Genomic DNA, 18679 nt, shown 5'->3' on the forward strand with positions numbered 1-18679 from the left:
ACGGGGATGTCCTTTGGATATGTTATAGTGATATTTGTCCCCCATCTAAACATACTAAGAACATAGGGCTACGACAAACAGGGGCCAAGTAATTAAGAAAAACGTAAACGAACAACCCCTCCATAGGAAAAGCGTTTGACCCAATTTTGGAGGCTCGTAACTCTGGTTCTAGTAGAAATACTTCGATGTCCTTTCAGTAAATTATAGTGCAATTTGTCCCCCATCTAACCATACTAAAAACGTAGGGCTACGACAAACATGGGCCAAGTAATTAAGAAAAACGTAAACGAAAAACCCCTCCATAGGAAATGCGTTTGACCCAATTTTCGACGCTCGTAACTCTGGTTCTAGTAGAGATACGGGGATGTCCTTTGAGTATACTATCGTCTAATTTGTCCCCCATCCTACTATACCAAAGGTTTGGGGTTGCGTCAAACAGGGGCCGAAAAATTTAGCGAAATATTCAAAAACATGCTATAGAAATGGCGTCACACCCAAATTTAGAGGCTCGTAACTCTTGTTCTTCTAGACATAGGGGGATGTCCTGTGAGTATGTTATAGTCCAATTTGTCCCCCATCCAACCATACTAAGAACATAGGGCTACGACAAACAGGGGCCGAGATATTAAGCAAAATGTTCGTCAACGTATGGTATCGTCTTACTTATTGTTATTATATTACTTATGATTTTAACACTGAACTTTGTAGGCTCATAACTCTCGTTCTATTAGAGATAAGGGGATCTCCTTTGGAAATGTTATAGTACTCTTTGCTCCCCATACAAGGATACTTTAAACTTGAGGCTACCTCAATATCGTCGTCAACTTATTTTTTGTCTCACTTATTGTTAGGAGGTTACTTTTGAGTTTTGAAAATAAACTTTGCAGGCTCGTAACTCTTTTTTACTAGAGATACGGGGATGTCCTTTGAGTATGTTATAGCCCAATTTGTCCCCCACCTAACCATAATAAAAACTTTGGGCTACGACAAACAGGGGCCGAGTACTTAAGCAAAACGTAAAGAAACAAACCCCTCCATAGGAAATGAAGTAAACTAAATTTTGGAGGCTCGGAACTCTGGTTCTACCAGAGATACGGGGATGTAAATAATGTGACCTTGACACAAATGTTCGGATAATTATAAAGGTCTTTACATATCCCAAGAAAAAAAAAAAACTTCGCGGTTTCGAACCTGTGGCCTTCCGGGTGTGAGGCGGATGTGTTACCCACTACACTACAGATATGTTATTACGGGTGACCGAGAATACAAGCGGAGTAATTAAGTAAAAAGTAATCAAACATTTCCTTCCATAGGAATAGCATTAGACCCAAATTTGGAGGCTCGTAACTCTGGTTCTAGTAGAGATACGGGGATGTCCTTTGAGTATGTTATAGTGCAATTTGTCCCCCATCTAACCATACGAAAAACGTAGGGCTACGACAAGCATGGACCTAGTAATCAAGAAAAACGTAAACGAACAACCCCTCCATAGGAAATGCGTTTGACCCAATTTTGGAGGCTCGTAACTCTGGTTCTAGTAGAGATACGGGGATGTCCTTTGAGTAAGTTATAGTGCAATTTGTCTCCCATCTAACCATACTAAAAACTTTGGGCTCGAACAAACAGGGGCCAAGTAATTAAGCAAAACGTAAACAAACAACCCCTCCATAGGAATTGCATTAGACTATACTTTGCAGGCTCGTAACTCTGTTTCTACTAGAGATAAGGGGATGTCCTTTGGATATGTTATAGTGGTATTTGTCCCCCATCTAACCATACTAAAAACCTAGGGCTACGACAAACAGGGGTCGAGTAATTTAGCAAAACCTAAACAAACAACCCCGTCCATTGGAATAGCATTACACTAAATTCAGGAGGCTCATAACTCTGGTTCTACCAGAGATACGGGAATGTAAATAATGTCACCTTGACACAATTGTTCGGATAATTATAAAGGTCTTTACATATCCCAAGCGAAAAAAAAAACTTCGCGGTTTCGAACCTGTGGCCTTCCGGGAGTGAGGCGGATGTGTTAACCACTACACTACAGATGTGTTATTACGGGTGACCGAGAATACAAGCCCGAGTAATTAAGTAAAAAGTAAACAAACATTTCCTTCCATAGGAATAGCATTAGACCCAACTTTGGAGGCTTGTAACTCTGGTTCTAGTAGAGATACGGGGATGTCCTTTGAGAATGTTATAGTGCAATTTGTCCCCCATCTAACCATACTAAAAACGTAGGGCTACGACAAACAGGGGCCAGGTAATTAAGCAAAACGTAAACAAACAAACCCCTCCATAGGAATTGCATCAGACTATAATTTGCAGGCTCGTAACTCTGTTTCTACTAGAGATACGGGGATGTCCTTTGGATATGTTATAGTGATATTTGTCCCCCATCTAAACATACTAAGAACGTAGGGCTACGACAAACAGGGGCCAAGTAATTAAGCAAAACGTAAACAAACAACCCCGTCCATTGAAATAGCATTACACTAAATTCAGAAGGCTTATAACTCTGGTTCTACCAGAGATACGGGAATGTAAATAATGTCACCTTGACACAAATGTTCGGATAATTAACAAGGTCTTCAGATATCCCAAGCAAAAAAAAAAAAAAAAGAAAACTTCGCGGTGTCGAACCTGTGGCCTTCCGGTAGTGAGGCGGATGTGTTAACCACTACACTACAGATATGTTATTACGGGTAACCGAGAATACAAGCCGAGTAATTAAGTAAAAAGTAAACAAACATTTCCTTCCATAGGAATAGCATAAGACCCAACTTTGGAGGCTCGTAACTCTGGTTCTATTAGAGATACGGGGATGTCCTTTGAGTATGTTATAGTGCAATTTGTCCCCCATCTAACCATACTAAAAACGTAGGGCTACGACAAACATGGGCCGAGTAATTAAGAAAAACGTAAACGAACAACCCCTCCATAGGAAAAGCGTTTGACCCAATTTTGGAGGCTCGTAACTCTGGTTCTAGTAGAAATACTTCGATGTCCTTTCAGTAAATTATAGTGAAATTTGTCCCCCATCTAACCATACTAAAAACTTTGGGCTACGACAAACAGGGGCCAAGTAATTAAGCAAAACGTAAATAAACAACCCCTCCATAGGAAAAGCATTTGACCCAATTTTCGACGCTCGTAACTCTGGTTCTAGTAGAGATACGGGGATGTCCTTTGAGTATGTTATCGTCTAATTTGTCCCCCATCCTACTATACCAAAGGTTTGGGGTTGCGTCAAACAGGGGCCAAAAATTAAGCGAAATATTCAAAAACATGCTATAGAAATAGCGTCACACCCAAATTTAGAGGCTCGTAACTCTGGTTCTTCTAGACATAGGGGGATGTCCTTTGAGTATGTTATAGTCCAATTTGTCCCCCATCCAACCATACTAAGAACATAGGGCTACGACAAACAGGGGCCGAGATATTAAGCAAAATGTTCGTCAACGTATGGTATCGTCTTACTTATTGTTATTATATTACTTATGATTTTAACACTGAACTTTGTAGGCTCATAACTCTCGTTCTATTGGAGATAAGGGGATCTCCTTTGGAAATGTTATAGTACTCTTTGCTCCCCATACAAGGATACTTTAAACTTGAGGCTACCTCAATATCGTCGTCAACTTATTTTTTGTCTCACTTATTGTTAGGAGGTTACTTTTGAGTTTTGAAAATAAACTTTGCAGGCTCGTAACTCTTTTTTACTAGAGATACGGGGATGTCCTTTGAGTATGTTATAGCACAATTTGTCCCCCACCTAACCATAATAAAAACTTTGGGCTACGACAAACAGGGGCCGAGTACTTAAGCAAAACGTAAAGAAACAAACCCCTCCATAGGAAATGAAGTAAACTAAATTTTGGAGGCTCGGAACTCTGGTTCTACCAGAGATACGGGGATGTAAATAATGTGACATTGACACAAATGTTCGGATAATTATAAAGGTCTTTACATATCCCAAGCAAAAAAAAAAAAAAACTTCGCGGTTTCGAACCTGTGGCCTTCCGGGTGTGAGGCGGATGCGTTACCCACTACACTACAGATATGTTATTACGGGTGACCGAGAATACAAGCGGAGTAATTAAGTAAAAAGTAATAAAACATTTCCTTCCATAGGAATAGCATTAGACCCAACTTTGGAGGCTCGTAGCTCTGGTTCTAGTAGAGATACGGGGATGTCCTTTGAGTATGTTATAGTGCAATTTGTCCCCCATCTAACCATACTAGAAACGTAGGGCTACGACAAACATGGGCCAAGTAATTAAGAAGAACGTAAACGAACAACCCCTCCATAGGAAATGCGTTTAACCCAATTTTGGAGGCTCGTAACTCTTGTTCTAATAGAGATACGGGGATGTCCTTTGGATATGTTATAGTGATATTTGGCCCCCATCTAAACATACTAAAAACCTAGGGCTACGACAAACAGTAGTCGAGTAAATAAGCAAAACCTAAACAAACAACCCCGTCCATCGGAATAGCATTACACTAAACTCTGGAGGCTCGTAACTCTGGTTCTACCAGAGATACGGGAATGTAAATAATGTCACCTTGACACAACTATTCGGATAATTATAAAGGTGTTTAGATATCCCAAGCAAAAAAAAAAAGAAAACTTCGCGGTGTCGAACCTGTGGCCTTCCGGTAGTGGGGCGGATGTGTTAACCACTACACTACAGATATGTTGTTACGGGTAACCGAGAATACAAGCCGAGTAATTAAGTATAAAGTAAAAAAACATTTCCTTCCATAGGAATAGCATAAGACCCAACTTTGGAGGCTCGTAACTCTGGTTCTAGTAGAGATACGGGGATGTCCTTTGAGTATGTTATAGTGCAATTTGTCCCCCATCTAACCATACTAAAAACCTAGGGCTACGACAAACAGTAGTCGAGTAAATAAGCAAAACCTAAACAAACAACCCCGTCCATCGGAATAGCATTACACTAAGCTCTGGAGGCTCGTAACTCTGGTTCTACCAGAGATACGGGAATGTAAATAATGTCACCTTGACACAACTATTCGGATAATTATAAAGGTGTTTAGATATCCCAAGCAAAAAAAAAAAAGAAAACTTCGCGGTGCCGAACCTGTGGCCTTCCGGTAGTGAGGCGGATGTGTTAACCACTACACTACAGATATGTTGTTACGGGTAACCGAGAATACAAGCCGAGTAATTAAGTAAAAAGTAAACAAACATTTCCTTCCATAGGAATAGCATAAGACCCAACTTTGGAGGCTCGTAACTCTGGTTCTATTAGAGATACGGGGATGTCCTTTGAGTATGTTATAGTGCAATTTGTCCCCCATCTAACCATACTAAAAACGTAGGGCTACGACAAACATGGGCCGAGTAATTAAGAAAAACGTAAACGAACAACCCCTCCATAGGAAAAGCGTTTGACCCAATTTTGGAGGCTCGTAACTCTGGTTCTAGTAGAAATACTTCGATGTCCTTTCAGTAAATTATAGTGAAATTTGTCCCCCATCTAACCATACTAAAAACTTTGGGCTACGACAAACAGGGGCCAAGTAATTAAGCAAAACGTAAATAAACAACCCCTCCATAGGAAAAGCATTTGACCCAATTTTCGACGCTCGTAACTCTGGTTCTAGTAGAGATACGGGGATGTCCTTTGAGTATGTTATCGTCTAATTTGTCCCCCATCCTACTATACCAAAGGTTTGGGGTTGCGTCAAACAGGGGCCAAAAATTAAGCGAAATATTCAAAAACATGCTATAGAAATAGCGTCACACCCAAATTTAGAGGCTCGTAACTCTGGTTCTTCTAGACATAGGGGGATGTCCTTTGAGTATGTTATAGTCCAATTTGTCCCCCATCCAACCATACTAAGAACATAGGGCTACGACAAACAGGGGCCGAGATATTAAGCAAAATGTTCGTCAACGTATGGTATCGTCTTACTTATTGTTATTATATTACTTATGATTTTAACACTGAACTTTGTAGGCTCATAACTCTCGTTCTATTAGAGATAAGGGGATCTCCTTTGGAAATGTTATAGTACTCTTTGCTCCCCATACAAGGATACTTTAAACTTGAGGCTACCTCAATATCGTCGTCAACTTATTTTTTGTCTCACTTATTGTTAGGAGGTTACTTTTGAGTTTTGAAAATAAACTTTGCAGGCTCGTAACTCTTTTTTACTAGAGATACGGGGATGTCCTTTGAGTATGTTATAGCCCAATTTGTCCCCCACCTAACCATAATAAAAACTTTGGGCTACGACAAACAGGGGCCGAGTACTTAAGCAAAACGTAAAGAAACAAACCCCTCCATAGGAAATGAAGTAAACTAAATTTTGGAGGCTCGGAACTCTGGTTCTACCAGAGATACGGGGATGTAAATAATGTGACCTTGACACAAATGTTCGGATAATTATAAAGGTCTTTACATATCCCAAGCAAAAAAAAAAAAAACTTCGCGGTTTCGAACCTGTGGCCTTCCGAGTGTGAGGCGGATGCGTTACCCACTACACTACAGATATGTTGTTACGGGTGACCGAGAATACAAGCGGAGTAATTAAGTAAAAAGTAATAAAACATTTCCTTCCATAGGAATAGCATTAGACCCAACTTTGGAGGCTCGTAGCTCTGGTTCTAGTAGAGATACGGGGATGTCCTTTGAGTATGTTATAGTGCAATTTGTCCCCCATCTAACCATACTAGAAACGTAGGGCTACGACAAACATGGGCCAAGTAATTAAGAAGAACGTAAACGAACAACCCCTCCATAGGAAATGCGTTTAACCCAATTTTGGAGGCTCGTAACTCTTGTTCTAATAGAGATACGGGGATGTCCTTTGGATATGTTATAGTGATATTTGGCCCCCATCTAAACATACTAAAAACCTAGGGCTACGACAAACAGTAGTCGAGTAAATAAGCAAAACCTAAACAAACAACCCCGTCCATCGGAATAGCATTACACTAAACTCTGGAGGCTCGTAACTCTGGTTCTACCAGAGATACGGGAATGTAAATAATGTCACCTTGACACAACTATTCGGATAATTATAAAGGTGTTTAGATATCCCAAGCAAAAAAAAAAAAGAAAACTTCGCGGTGTCGAACCTGTGGCCTTCCGGTAGTGGGGCGGATGTGTTAACCACTACACTACAGATATGTTGTTACGGGTAACCGAGAATACAAGCCGAGTAATTAAGTAAAAAGTAAAAAAACATTTCCTTCCATAGGAATAGCATAAGACCCAACTTTGGAGGCTCGTAACTCTGGTTCTAGTAGAGATACGGGGATGTCCTTTGAGTATGTTATAGTGCAATTTGTCCCCCATCTAACCATACTAAAAACCTAGGGCTACGACAAACAGTAGTCGAGTAAATAAGCAAAACCTAAACAAACAACCCCGTCCATCGGAATAGCATTACACTAAACTCTGGAGGCTCGTAACTCTGGTTCTACCAGAGATACGGGAATGTAAATAATGTCACCTTGACACAACTATTCGGATAATTATAAAGGTGTTTAGATATCCCAAGCAAAAAAAAAAAAGAAAACTTCGCGGTGTCGAACCTGTGGCCTTCCGGTAGTGAGGCGGATGTGTTAACCACTACACTACAGATATGTTGTTACGGGTAACCGAGAATACAAGCCGAGTAATTAAGTAAAAAGTAAACAAACATTTCCTTCCATAGGAATAGCATAAGACCCAACTTTGGAGGCTCGTAACTCTGGTTCTATTAGAGATACGGGGATGTCCTTTGAGTATGTTATAGTGCAATTTGTCCCCCATCTAACCATACTAAAAACGTAGGGCTACGACAAACATGGGCCGAGTAATTAAGAAAAACGTAAACGAACAACCCCTCCATAGGAAAAGCGTTTGACCCAATTTTGGAGGCTCGTAACTCTGGTTCTAGTAGAAATACTTCGATGTCCTTTCAGTAAATTATAGTGAAATTTGTCCCCCATCTAACCATACTAAAAACTTTGGGCTACGACAAACAGGGGCCAAGTAATTAAGCAAAACGTAAATAAACAACCCCTCCATAGGAAAAGCATTTGACCCAATTTTCGACGCTCGTAACTCTGGTTCTAGTAGAGATACGGGGATGTCCTTTGAGTATGTTATCGTCTAATTTGTCCCCCATCCTACTATACCAAAGGTTTGGGGTTGCGTCAAACAGGGGCCAAAAATTAAGCGAAATATTCAAAAACATGCTATAGAAATAGCGTCACACCCAAATTTAGAGGCTCGTAACTCTGGTTCTTCTAGACATAGGGGGATGTCCTTTGAGTATGTTATAGTCCAATTTGTCCCCCATCCAACCATACTAAGAACATAGGGCTACGACAAACAGGGGCCGAGATATTAAGCAAAATGTTCGTCAACGTATGGTATCGTCTTACTTATTGTTATTATATTACTTATGATTTTAACACTGAACTTTGTAGGCTCATAACTCTCGTTCTATTAGAGATAAGGGGATCTCCTTTGGAAATGTTATAGTACTCTTTGCTCCCCATACAAGGATACTTTAAACTTGAGGCTACCTCAATATCGTCGTCAACTTATTTTTGTCTCACTTATTGTTAGGAGGTTACTTTTGAGTTTTGAAAATAAACTTTGCAGGCTCGTAACTCTTTTTTACTAGAGATACGGGGATGTCCTTTGAGTATGTTATAGCCCAATTTGTCCCCCACCTAACCATAATAAAAACTTTGGGCTACGACAAACAGGGGCCGAGTACTTAAGCAAAACGTAAAGAAACAAACCCCTCCATAGGACATGAAGTAAACTAAATTTTGGAGGCTCGGAACTCTGGTTCTACCAGAGATACGGGGATGTAAATAATGTGACCTTGACACAAATGTTCGGATAATTATAAAGGTCTTTACATTTCCCAAGCAAAAAAAAAAAAAAAACTTCGCGGTTTCGAACCTGTGGCCTTCCGGGTGTGAGGCGGATGCGTTACCCACTACACTACAGATATGTTGTTACGGATGACCGAGAATACAAGCGGAGTAATTAAGTAAAAAGTAATAAAACATTTCCTTCCATAGGAATAGCATTAGACCCAACTTTGGAGGCTCGTAGCTCTGGTTCTAGTAGAGATACGAGGATGTCCTTTGAGTATGTTATAGTGCAATTTGTCCCCCATCTAACCATACTAGAAACGTAGGGCTACGACAAACATGGGCCAAGTAATTAAGAAGAACGTAAACGAACAACCCCTCCATAGGAAATGCGTTTAACCCAATTTTGGAGGCTCGTAACTCTTGTTCTAATAGAGATACGGGGATGTCCTTTGGATATGTTATAGTGATATTTGGCCCCCATCTAAACATACTAAAAACCTAGGGCTACGACAAACAGTAGTCGAGTAAATAAGCAAAACCTAAACAAACAACCCCGTCCATCGGAATAGCATTACACTAAACTCTGGAGGCTCGTAACTCTGGTTCTACCAGAGATACGGGAATGTAAATAATGTCACCTTGACACAACTATTCGGATAATTATAAAGGTGTTTAGATATCCCAAGCAAAAAAAAAAGAAAACTTCGCGGTGTCGAACCTGTGGCCTTCCGGTAGTGAGGCGGATGTGTTAACCACTACACTACAGATATGTTGTTACGGGTAACCGAGAATACAAGCCGAGTAATTAAGTAAAAAGTAAACAAACATTTCCTTCCATAGGAATAGCATAAGACCCAACTTTGGAGGCTCGTAACTCTGGTTCTATTAGAGATACGGGGATGTCCTTTGAGTATGTTATAGTGCAATTTGTCCCCCATCTAACCATACTAAAAACGTAGGGCTACGACAAACATGGGCCGAGTAATTAAGAAAAACGTAAACGAACAACCCCTCCATAGGAAAAGCGTTTGACCCAATTTTGGAGGCTCGTAACTCTGGTTCTAGTAGAAATACTTCGATGTCCTTTCAGTAAATTATAGTGAAATTTGTCCCCCATCTAACCATACTAAAAACTTTGGGCTACGACAAACAGGGGCCAAGTAATTAAGCAAAACGTAAACAACCCCTCCATAGGAAAAGCATTTGACCCAATTTTCGACGCTCGTAACTCTGGTTCTAGTAGAGATACGGGGATGTCCTTTGAGTATGTTATCGTCTAATTTGTCCCCCATCCTACTATACCAAAGGTTTGGGGTTGCGTCAAACAGGGGCCAAAAATTAAGCGAAATATTCAAAAACATGCTATAGAAATAGCGTCACACCCAAATTTAGAGGCTCGTAACTCTGGTTCTTCTAGACATAGGGGGATGTCCTTTGAGTATGTTATAGTCCAATTTGTCCCCCATCCAACCATACTAAGAACATAGGGCTACGACAAACAGGGGCCGAGATATTAAGCAAAATGTTCGTCAACGTATGGTATCGTCTTACTTATTGTTATTATATTACTTATGATTTTAACACTGAACTTTGTAGGCTCATAACTCTCGTTCTATTAGAGATAAGGGGATCTCCTTTGGAAATGTTATAGTACTCTTTGCTCCCCATACAAGGATACTTTAAACTTGAGGCTACCTCAATATCGTCGTCAACTTATTTTTTGTCTCACTTATTGTTAGGAGGTTACTTTTGAGTTTTGAAAATAAACTTTGCAGGCTCGTAACTCTTTTTTACTAGAGATACGGGGATGTCCTTTGAGTATGTTATAGCCCAATTTGTCCCCCACCTAACCATAATAAAAACTTTGGGCTACGACAAACAGGGGCCGAGTACTTAAGCAAAACGTAAAGAAACAAACCCCTCCATAGGAAATGAAGTAAACTAAATTTTGGAGGCTCGGAACTCTGGTTCTACCAGAGATACGGGGATGTAAATAATGTGACCTTGACACAAATGTTCGGATAATTATAAAGGTCTTTACATATCCCAAGCAAAAAAAAAAAAAACTTCGCGGTTTCGAACCTGTGGCCTTCCGGGTGTGAGGCGGATGCGTTACCCACTACACTACAGATATGTTGTTACGGGTGACCGAGAATACAAGCGGAGTAATTAAGTAAAAAGTAATAAAACATTTCCTTCCATAGGAATAGCATTAGACCCAACTTTGGAGGCTCGTAGCTCTGGTTCTAGTAGAGATACGTGGATGTCCTTTGAGTATGTTATAGTGCAATTTGTCCCCCATCTAACCATACTAGAAACGTAGGGCTACGACAAACATGGGCCAAGTAATTAAGAAGAACGTAAACGAACAACCCCTCCATAGGAAATGCGTTTAACCCAATTTTGGAGGCTCGTAACTCTTGTTCTAATAGAGATACGGGGATGTCCTTTGGATATGTTATAGTGATATTTGGCCCCCATCTAAACATACTAAAAACCTAGGGCTACGACAAACAGTAGTCGAGTAAATAAGCAAAACCTAAACAAACAACCCCGTCCATCGGAATAGCATTACACTAAACTCTGGAGGCTCGTAACTCTGGTTCTACCAGAGATACGGGAATGTAAATAATGTCACCTTGACACAACTATTCGGATAATTATAAAGGTGTTTAGATATCCCAAGCAAAAAAAAAAAAGAAAACTTCGCGGTGTCGAACCTGTGGCCTTCCGGTAGTGGGGCGGATGTGTTAACCACTACACTACAGATATGTTGTTACGGGTAACCGAGAATACAAGCCGAGTAATTAAGTAAAAAGTAAAAAAACATTTCCTTCCATAGGAATAGCATAAGACCCAACTTTGGAGGCTCGTAACTCTGGTTCTAGTAGAGATACGGGGATGTCCTTTGAGTATGTTATAGTGCAATTTGTCCCCCATCTAACCATACTAAAAACCTAGGGCTACGACAAACAGTAGTCGAGTAAATAAGCAAAACCTAAACAAACAACCCCGTCCATCGGAATAGCATTACACTAAACTCTGGAGGCTCGTAACTCTGGTTCTACCAGAGATACGGGAATGTAAATAATGTCACCTTGACGCAACTATTCGGATAATTATAAAGGTGTTTAGATATCCCAAGCAAAAAAAAAAAAGAAAACTTCGCGGTGTCGAACCTGTGGCCTTCCGGTAGTGAGGCGGATGTGTTAACCACTACACTACAGATATTTTATTACGGGTAACCGAGAATACAAGCCGAGTAATTAAGTAAAAAGTAAACAAACATTTCCTTCCATAGGAATAGCATAAGACCCAACTTTGGAGGCTCGTAACTCTGGTTCTAGTAGAGATACGGGGATGTCCTTTGAGTATGTTATAGTGCAATTTGTCCCCCATCTAACCATACTAAAAACCTAGGGCTACGACAAACAGTAGTCGAGTAAATAAGCAAATTCTAAACAAACAACCCCGTCCATCGGAATAGCATTACACTAAACTCTGGAGGCTCGTAACTCTGGTTCTACCAGAGATACGGGAATGTAAATAATGTCACCTTGACACAACTATTCGGATAATTATAAAGGTGTTTAGATATCCCAAGCAAAAAAAAAAAAAAAAAGAAAACTTCGCGGTGTCGAACCTGTGGCCTTCCGGTAGTGAGGCGGATGTGTTAACCACTACACTACAGATATTTTATTACGGGTAACCGAGAATACAAGTCGAGTAATTAAGTAAAAAGTAAACAAACATTTCCTTCCATAGGAATAGCATAAGACCCAACTTTGGAGGCTCGTAACTCTGGTTCTAGTAGAGATACGGGGATGTCCTTTGAGTATGTTATAGTGCAATTTGTCCCCCATCTAACCATACTAAAAACGTAGGGCTACGACAAACATGGGCCAAGTAATTAAGAAAAACGTAAACGAACAACCCCTCCATAGGAAATGCGTTTGACCCAATTTTGGAGGCTCGTAACTCTGGTTCTAGTAGAGATACGGGGATGTCCTTTGGATATGTTATAGTGATATTTGGCCCCCATCTAACCATACTAAAAACCTAGGGCTACGACAAACAGTAGTCGAGTAAATAAGCAAAACCTAAACAAACAACCCCGTCCATCGGAATAGCATTACACTAAACTCTGGAGGCTCGTAACTCTGGTTCTACCAGAGATACGGGAATGTAAATAATGTCACCTTGACACAACTATTCGGATAATTATAAAGGTGTTTAGATATCCCAAGCAAAAAAAAAAAAAGAAAACTTCGCGGTGTCGAACCTGTGGCCTTCCGGTAGTGAGGCGGATGTGTTAACCACTACACTACAGATATGTTGTTACGGGTGACCGAGAATACAAGCGGAGTAATTAAGTAAAAAGTAATAAAACATTTCCTTCCATAGGAATAGCATTAGACCCAACTTTGGAGGCTCGTAACTCTGGTTCTAGTAGAGATACGGGGATGTCCTTTGAGTATGTTATAGTGCAATTTGTCCCCCATCTAACCATACTAGAAACGTAGGGCTACGACAAACATGGGCCAAGTAATTAAGAAGAACGTAAACGAACAACCCCTCCATAGGAAATGCGTTTAACCCAATTTTGGAGGCTCGTAACTCTTGTTCTAATAGAGATACGGGGATGTCCTTTGGATATGTTATAGTGATATTTGGCCCCCATCTAAACATACTAAAAACCTAGGGCTACGACAAACAGTAGTCGAGTAAATAAGCAAAACCTAAACAAACAACCCCGTCCATCGGAATAGCATTACACTAAACTCTGGAGGCTCGTAACTCTGGTTCTACCAGAGATACGGGAATGTAAATAATGTCACCTTGACACAACTATTCGGATAATTATAAAGGTGTTTAGATATCCCAAGCAAAAAAAAAAAAAGAAAACTTCGCGGTGTCGAACCTGTGGCCTTCCGGTAGTGGGGCGGATGTGTTAACCACTACACTACAGATATGTTGTTACGGGTAACCGAGAATACAAGCCGAGTAATTAAGTAAAAAGTAAAAAAACATTTCCTTCCATAGGAATAGCATAAGACCCAACTTTGGAGGCTCGTAACTCTGGTTCTAGTAGAGATACGGGGATGTCCTTTGAGTATGTTATAGTGCAATTTGTCCCCCATCTAACCATACTAAAAACCTAGGGCTACGACAAACAGTAGTCGAGTAAATAAGCAAAACCTAAACAAACAACCCCGTCCATCGGAATAGCATTACACTAAACTCTGGAGGCTCGTAACTCTGGTTCTACCAGAGATACGGGAATGTAAATAATGTCACCTTGACGCAACTATTCGGATAATTATAAAGGTGTTTAGATATCCCAAGCAAAAAAAAAAAAGAAAACTTCGCGGTGTCGAACCTGTGGCCTTCCGGTAGTGAGGCGGATGTGTTAACCACTACACTACAGATATTTTATTACGGGTAACCGAGAATACAAGCCGAGTAATTAAGTAAAAAGTAAACAAACATTTCCTTCCATAGGAATAGCATAAGACCCAACTTTGGAGGCTCGTAACTCTGGTTCTAGTAGAGATACGGGGATGTCCTTTGAGTATGTTATAGTGCAATTTGTCCCCCATCTAACCATACTAAAAACCTAGGGCTACGACAAACAGTAGTCGAGTAAATAAGCAAATTCTAAACAAACAACCCCGTCCATCGGAATAGCATTACACTAAACTCTGGAGGCTCGTAACTCTGGTTCTACCAGAGATACGGGAATGTAAATAATGTCACCTTGACACAACTATTCGGATAATTATAAAGGTGTTTAGATATCCCAAGCAAAAAAAAAAAAAAAAAGAAAACTTCGCGGTGTCGAACCTGTGGCCTTCCGGTAGTGAGGCGGATGTGTTAACCACTACACTACAGATATTTTATTACGGGTAACCGAGAATACAAGCCGAGTAATTAAGTAAAAAGTAAACAAACATTTCCTTCCATAGGAATAGCATAAGACCCAACTTTGGAGGCTCGTAACTCTGGTTCTAGTAGAGATACGGGGATGTCCTTTGAGTATGTTATAGTGCAATTTGTCCCCCATCTAACCATACTAAAAACGTAGGGCTACGACAAACATGGGCCAAGTAATTAAGAAAAACGTAAACGAACAACCCCTCCATAGGAAATGCGTTTGACCCAATTTTGGAGGCTCGTAACTCTGGTTCTAGTAGAGATACGGGGATGTCCTTTGGATATGTTATAGTGATATTTGGCCCCCATCTAACCATACTAAAAACCTAGGGCTACGACAAACAGTAGTCGAGTAAATAAGCAAAACCTAAACAAACAACCCCGTCCATCGGAATAGCATTACACTAAACTCTGGAGGCTCGTAACTCTGGTTCTACCAGAGATACGGGAATGTAAATAATGTCACCTTGACACAACTATTCGGATAATTATAAAGGTGTTTAGATATCCCAAGCAAAAAAAAAAAAAGAAAACTTCGCGGTGTCGAACCTGTGGCCTTCCGGTAGTGAGGCGGATGTGTTAACCACTACACTACAGATATGTTGTTACGGGTGACCGAGAATACAAGCGGAGTAATTAAGTAAAAAGTAATAAAACATTTCCTTCCATAGGAATAGCATTAGACCCAACTTTGGAGGCTCGTAACTCTGGTTCTAGTAGAGATACGGGGATGTCCTTTGAGTATGTTATAGTGCAATTTGTCCCCCATCTAACCATACTAGAAACGTAGGGCTACGACAAACATGGGCCAAGTAATTAAGAAAAACGTAAACGAACAACCCCTCCATAGGAAATGCGTTTAACCCAATTTTGGAGGCTCGTAACTCTTGTTCTAATAGAGATACGGGGATGTCCTTTGGATATGTTATAGTGCTATTTGGCCCTTATCTAACCATACTAAAAACCTAGGGCTACGACAAACAGTAGTCGAGTAAATAAGCAAAACCTAAACAAACAACCCCGTCCATCGGAATAGCATTACACTAAACTCTGGAGGCTCGTAACTCTGGTTCTACCAGAGATACGGGAATGTAAATAATGTCACCTTGACACAACTATTCGGATAATTATAAAGGTGTTTAGATATCCCAAGCAAAAAAAAAAAAAAAACTTCGCGGTGTCGAACCTGTGGCCTTCCGGTAGTGAGGCGGATGTGTTAACCACTACACTACAGATATGTTGTTACGGGTGACCGAGAATACAAGCGGAGTAATTAAGTAAAAAGTAATAAAACATTTCCTTCCATAGGAATAGCATTAGACCCAACTTTGGAGGCTCGTAACTCTGGTTCTAGTGGAGATACGGGGATGTCCTTTGAGTATGTTATAGTGCAATTTGTCCCCCATCTAACCATACTAGAAACGTAGGGCTACGACAAACATGGGCCAAGTAATTAAGAAAAACGTAAACGAACAACCCCTCCATAGGAAATGCGTTTAACCCAATTTTGGAGGCTCGTAACTCTTGTTCTAATAGAGATACGGGGATGTCCTTTGGATATGTTATAGTGATATTTGGCCCCCATCTAACCATACTAAAAACCTAGGGCTACGACAAACAGTAGTCGAGTAAATAAGCAAAACCTAAACAAACAACCCCGTCCATCGGAATAGCATTACACTAAACTCTGGAGGCTCGTAACTCTGGTTCTACCAGAGATACGGGAATGTAAATAATGTCACCTTGACACAACTATTCGGATAATTATAAAGGTGTTTAGATATCCCAAGCAAAAAAAAAAAAAAAAACTTCGCGGTGTCGAACCTGTGGCCTTTCGGTAGTGAGGCGGATGTGTTAACCACTACACTACAGATATGTTGTTACGGGTGACCGAGAATACAAGCGGAATAATTAAGTAAAAAGTAATAAAACATTTCCTTCCATAGGAATAGCATTAGACCCAACTTTGGAGGCTCGTAACTCTGGTTCTAGTGGAGATACGGGGATGTCCTTTGAGTATGTTATAGTGCAATTTGTCCCCCATCTAACCATACTAGAAACGTAGGGCTACGACAAACATGGGCCAAGTAATTAAGAAAAACGTAAACGAACAACCCCTCCATAGGAAATGCGTTTAACCCAATTTTGGAGGCTCGTAACTCTTGTTCTAATAGAGATACGGGGATGTCCTTTGGATATGTTATAGTGATATTTGGCCCCCATCTAACCATACTAAAAACCTAGGGCTACGACAAACAGTAGTCGAGTAAATAAGCAAAACCTAAACAAACAACCCCGTCCATCGGAATAGCATTACACTAAACTCTGGAGGCTCGTAACTCTGGTTCTACCAGAGATACGGGAATGTAAATAATGTCACCTTGACACAACTATTCGGATAATTATAAAGGTGTTTAGATATCCCAAGCAAAAAAAAAAAAAAAACTTCGCGGTGTCGAACCTGTGGCCTTCCGGTAGTGAGGCGGATGTGTTAACCACTACACTACAGATATGTTGTTACGGGTGACCGAGAATACAAGCGGAGTAATTAAGTAAAAAGTAATAAAACATTTCCTTCCATAGGAATAGCATTAGACCCAACTTTGGAGGCTCGTAACTCTGGTTCTAGTGGAGATACGGGGATGTCCTTTGAGTATGTTATAGTGCAATTTGTCCCCCATCTAACCATACTAGAAACGTAGGGCTACGACAAACATGGGCCAAGTAATTAAGAAAAACGTAAACGAACAACCCCTCCATAGGAAATGCGTTTAACCCAATTTTGGAGGCTCGTAACTCTTGTTCTAATAGAGATACGGGGATGTCCTTTGGATATGTTATAGTGATATTTGGCCCCCATCTAACCATACTAAAAACCTAGGGCTACGACAAACAGTAGTCGAGTAAATAAGCAAAACCTAAACAAACAACCCCGTCCATCGGAATAGCATTACACTAAACTCTGGAGGCTCGTAACTCTGGTTCTACCAGAGATACGGGAATGTAAATAATGTCACCTTGACACAACTATTCGGATAATTATAAAGGTGTTTAGATATCCCAAGCAAAAAAAAAAAAAAAAAAAGAAAACTTCGCGGTGTCGAACCTGTGGCCTTCCGGTAGTGAGGCGGATGTGTTAACCACTACACTACAGATATTTTATTACGGGTAACCGAGAATACAAGCCGAGTAATTAAGTAAAAAGTAAACAAACATTTCCTTCCATAGGAATAGCATAAGACCCAACTTTGGAGGCTCGTAACTCTGGTTCTAGTAGACATACGGGGATGTCCTTTGAGTATGTTATAGTGCAATTTGTCCCCCATCTAACCATACTAAAAACGTAGGGCTACGACAAACATGGGCCAAGTAATTAAGAAAAACGTAAACGAACAACCCCTCCATAGGAAATGCGTTTGACCCAATTTTGGAGGCTCGTAACTCTGGTTCTAGTAGAGATACGGGGATGTCCTTTGGATATGTTATAGTGATATTTGGCCCCCATCTAACCATACTAAAAACCTAGGGCTACGACAAACAGTAGTCGAGTAAATAAGCAAAACCTAAACAAACAACCCCGTCCATCGGAATAGCATTACACTAAACTCTGGAGGCTCGTAACTCTGGTTCTACCAGAGATACGGGAATGTAAATAATGTCACCTTGACACAACTATTCGGATAATTATAAAGGTGTTTAGATATCCCAAGCAAAAAAAAAAAAGAAAACTTCGCGGTGTCGAACCTGTGGCCTTCCGGTAGTGAGGCGGATGTGTTAACCACTACACTACAGATATGTTGTTACGGGTGACCGAGAATACAAGCGGAGTAATTAAGTAAAAAGTAATAAATCATTTCCTTCCATAGGAATAGCATTAGACCC

The 18679-nt window shown here is 40.4% G+C and overlaps 1 long non-coding RNA gene across 2 annotated transcripts in view; it reads right to left on the reverse strand.

Annotated features, from left to right (window-relative positions):
* Positions 1-18679, reverse strand: part of LOC149677190 (uncharacterized) — a 271284-nt gene that overhangs the window by 186868 nt on the left and 65737 nt on the right. The window lies entirely within an intron of this gene.

The sequence above is a fragment of the Phalangium opilio genome, unplaced genomic scaffold, assembly GCF_054372755.1.
Source record: "Phalangium opilio isolate 3A_F unplaced genomic scaffold, DU_Popi_V2 ptg000045l_1, whole genome shotgun sequence".
Classification (NCBI taxonomy): Eukaryota; Metazoa; Arthropoda; class Arachnida; order Opiliones; family Phalangiidae; genus Phalangium; species Phalangium opilio.